Here is a 4,894-nt window from a genome sequence, read left to right as displayed (position 1 = left end):
CTGCTTTCAGCTGACAGTTTATTTGCAGATGAATGTGTCATGCTGGAATGATCTCCTCTTCCCATTTTGTGGCCCAATTGCTCTGGATTGGCAGGGTGTGTTTTCCCTAATGGTACACTGCTCCATTTTGCAGTGTCTGCAGCAGCCAGTGCTTTTACCTCTATTACCACCTTAGGGCTTACAAGCAAATCTAAGGCAGAGGAATTGAACCAACTCATTTTCCCTGAAAATATGAAGACCATATAGACTTCTTGAAAAAAGTAAATATGGTAAGGAAAGGAAAGCTGTGTAAGAAAATCTGCAAAAACTTCATACATCTCTATTATTAGTTAAATATGAACTGAGATGCCAACCAGGTCATGGCAGTATGTACTGCAAATCTTACTTACTTCTGAGGATGCTGTAAATCAGAGAGCACCTATAATGGACAAAGACTGGGAACCACTGCACCAGGCTATGGCAAGCAATCTGTAGCAGGTTCCCAACATTATTCTTCTATTGAGAAAAGTTTATATGAAAGACCAGACTATAAATCATGTAGCTACCCCCATGACATTAGGAGGGTTGCCAGCTGTCCAAAAATCTTGTAAAACAGAGTAATAAAATTAAAAACAACTAAAGATTTTTGAGACTGTGGGTCGGTCAGCTGAGTAGCAGTCAGCTATACTCAGCTACCAGCCTGAGTACTTCCACCTGCAGAAAGAAGGAGGGTTCCTGCAAAGCCTTTTCTTCCCCCGCCCCCCGTGAAAGCAAGGAACTTGAGTTACATCATTCAGGGTAGACTCAGGGTATGCGTGGCCTTAGAAAGTGGCTTTGTTTCCCAGCAAGTGCAAAGTAAACTCTGGAGAACTGCTGGAATTGCACTTAATGTGGACTTACATGGAGACACTTCCATATAGAACTGAAGTAGTTTAGATTCTTGATGTTCTGCATTTTCTATGCATTTGGGCCTTTATATGTCATTAAAGTATCATTAGTTCCTTTTCTAAATCCAAACTGAAACAAAGCATTACTGTTTTGCATCTATACCTTGGCTATTCTTATATGAATAATTAAAAAGACATGTTTATGAAACTCAAGCTGCCCTGAGAGATCATTAATATTACAACAAAACCAATCCTGGCAGCAGTCAGGGGTTGCTTCAGAAGGATTCTGCAAGCCTGCTGGTGATGAAAAACCTTTTTTTCACCCTCTCATAAACTCAGACCTCACCACAAAACCCATGAAATTGTCAGTGGCAGTGACAGTAAGTCTGGGCTACTTCAAAGAGAAGGAAAGCACTTCCATACCATGGGATGACTTGAGAGCCCAGCCTGAGCTGGGGACAGCCAGTCCCTGTGCAAGGGCACAGCAAGGTGCTTTCACTTCAGGCAGAACAACCTGTACAACCAACCCACCCTGACTCATGGAGCTGCTCAAAGCTCTGTGCTGCCCTGCCTTTGAGCACTTGGGAATGAGAGAGGCAGTGAGTAGGAGCCATGGATGACACCAGAGCAGGAAGTAAGTGAAAAATGGATGGCCCTACTTCTTGAAACCCCAGGGGAGATCTAGTGAGTAAAACTCTGCTCTTCAAACCCAGCAGTACATGGAAGTAAAACCTGGGGTAAGCATGAGCTCAGAGCATGAGCTCTGATTTTTAAAAAGCTGACTTAGTTCTGAGCTAAAACACAGCTGGGACAGCTTGTGCACTGGCACTCCACAATGTCCCATCACAAACCACCGGGTTCAGACTGTGGTTTCCACCTGATGCCACCTTTGTGGGCAGCCTGCCATGGTAATCTCAGGCTTTTTTAAAGATGTGCAATGAACTCAAGGACATTACAGGAAAAAAAAAAAAAAGGTAATGAAGATCAAGAGTCTTTATGCCAATGCAGAGAATCTAGTAACATTCTAAGTGCCTTCCTGCCCCCAAATCAAATTGCAGGCTTCAGAAGAAAAATCGGACTTGCTATATAACAAAGTCAGATTTATGTTAACTAGAAAAATCTACTTATTTTATTCTGTTACTCTCTCTTCCTTTAGGCAGCTGGACTAGAACAGATTACAGATAGAAGTGTACTTTAATGTATTGGGTCTTTTGCTCTGTGTGATGTATTTGAGGGATGACTGTTGCAGTCTGTGCTGCACTTGGTGTGTGTTTGCAGCCAGACAGACTTTGAGTGCATCACTCTTAGTTCTCATTTTCCCCACTCAAAAAAGTGAACAGTGATAATTAAGCAAACATGCTAATTTAGCTGGATTTCCACCCTCCCTAAGTGAGACAGCGAGGCAGCTGCCAGTGCAGTGGGAATCTCTTGTGAGCCTCTCTGAGGCAAATTTGGGAAAATCAGACCATGTCTCAGGAACCACCCAGACTGTGGCACCTGCAATGCACAGGAGCAGAAAACAATACTTGGGTTTGTGGGCATTGCTTCCAGCTAATAATCCTCCCTAATACAAGTCATTTGCAACAGTGTGCCTGAAGGAAGGGACATTGCATTCTTCCACAGCCAGGGAAAAAGCAGGCTAAGCACACACTTTTTGCTGTTTTTCCTGGTGATAAGCTTGACTACCAGACTGCCAGACCAAATGGATTCAATACCAGCTGGCAGAAATCTTTGAAACCTGAAGAAAGAAAGGCTGGCAGAGCACCACTAGCAGGACAACCTAGTGTGGGACAGGTATGAGGGTACTTGTGTTCTACCCATGCTCTTTATTTGCTGTTAAACTGGCAAACAAGATGTGACATTGGGACCTGCACATTTTAAATGGCCAGGCCTGGTCACCACCATGCAGGTAATAATCAACATCTAAAAATCCTGTTTATGAGCAGGACAGCAGGGCTGCTGGGGTTTCCATGCAGATCAGTATCTGACAAACCATGAGGTACATGTGCTGTTGCTGAGGCTTCCACACTGTTCTAGAAGGCATTGTTGTGCTCTGGGCTCTTGCAGCTTCCAAGCAACACCGCAGCCAGAATGGGGTTAACACAGCATAAAACCCTCCTCTGAAAGAAGGGTAGCAGTGCCCTTACTGAGCAAGTGCCAAACACCTGGCTGAAGTGCTGCTCTAGGAGTCCTGGGGCAACCAGGCATAAGCTGGACCACCAAAACACAGCTTCGATCTTCAGAGCACAAACTGCAGCAGTGCATCCAGGTTTGCCTAACTTTTATGGGTCTGCACCAGGACCTTCCCTCTCTGCTCTCCCCACAGGTCTCATTTGTGCTGGCCATTGATAAAAACACAGATTTCAGGATAACTCATTTGCCTCTGAAAGTCAAGCAGTGGCAGCAGCTGGGATGTGGATGCCCAGGACCTCTCCCTGCCCTCACAGAAACTTAGATCCCAGCTGTAACTGGATCCTTCTTATCAGTAACACAGCAAGCAATTCCCATGCAGGAACAAAAGCTGAGACCAGCTACTAGGCTGTGGCAGTCCAGATTTATTAGGCTGTCTGCTACTTGAAACAAATCTTTGGCCTGAGATTTGCTGGTGCTGTTGCAGAGAAAAAGCACTTTTCTTCTCTGTCTCTTCATTGCCCTGTCGTAAGAATTTAACAAAACTGGATGCTGCAAATGATCAGCTGTGGCAGGAAAAGGCTGCTGCTCTCACTTTCCACTCCTGTTTCATTACCTGTGCATCACCTGTCATGTGGGATAGCTCAAAAGCTGTGCAGAAGCTGCTCAGCCAGCACCTTGCTAAGGATGAGTGGAGGGCACAACCTGTATGTGGAATGAGATTTACTGTGAGGACCTCTCTGATCCCATTGACTCCTGAGACAGAGTATCAGCACAGTATTGAACACATACTTGCATGGCAGCCTGTGGCTACTGAGTGTGTGTAAACAACAAGCTCAAAGTGAGGAACAAAACAAAATGCTGCAAGGAGCTGCTGCAGGAAGGTTGCAGGGCACAGCAGCCTTCCCCAGTGAGTGCAGGTAGGAGGCAGGGACAGTTCACAGAATCACAGAATCATACACTGTCCTGAGATGGAAAGGACCACAAGGGTACAGAAGATCAGCTCCTGGCCCTGCACAGGACAACCTCAAGAATCACACTTGAGACCTTCTTGGTCTCTGCTAGGCTTGGTGCTGTGACTTCCCTGGGGAGCCTGTTCCAGTGTCCAAACACCCTCTGGGTGAAGAACCTTTCCCTACCATTCAACCTAAACCTCTCCTAACAGCTTCAAGTTGCTCTCATTGACGTTGCACAGAAAAATTAAACTCAAAACTGCCTCCTGGGGGCACTAGGAGAAGCCACCATATGGATCTGAACTTCATGAGTTTGCTCAGGGACCTCCTCTTCCTCATTCACCTCCTTTGTCCCACCTGTCCCATATCCTGAGGTAAAGCATCTACAAAGTCTTGATCACAGACTTTGAGGTCCATTCCTCCTGGACACTGTAAACGGTGTCCATTTATGTTAAGGATAAGGTAATTTCTCCTGCCCGATGCCATAATAAAATATCCAACTTGTGGGAGCATTTTGGAGCAGCTATGTACACATCACAGCATTTGACAAGGGGCTGTTTAGGCAGAGGTATTACCCAAAACACAAAGGGTGCTGTTTTGGGGTTGGTGTGATATGCAGAGCTGAGGATATTTGGCAGAATGCAGGTGAAGTCCTGCTCATGCCATCATGGGATTCCCAAAGATCCTACTGCAGCAGGGAGGCCAGGGAAAGCTGGGCCCCTCAGTGCCACTAAAATCTCATGACCTTGTGGGACAAGGGATTTGCTCTGAAGCCATTTTGCTTCCCTTTCTGCTCACAGGATGTTTTCCTCAGTCACCTCATCGAGCACCAGAATAATAAGAAGAAAATCAAGGCGGTGTTTGCAGACACAGAGCGCCAATGCTCAGCTGCGGCCGGGGGCGGAGGCGTACGGGGGTGGCTCTTTTTGTCCCAAATACCGGGTG

Source organism: Zonotrichia albicollis, chromosome 3 (assembly GCF_047830755.1).
Source record: "Zonotrichia albicollis isolate bZonAlb1 chromosome 3, bZonAlb1.hap1, whole genome shotgun sequence".
NCBI lineage: Eukaryota > Metazoa > Chordata > Aves > Passeriformes > Passerellidae > Zonotrichia > Zonotrichia albicollis.
Note: the sequence above shows the minus strand (reverse complement) of the source record.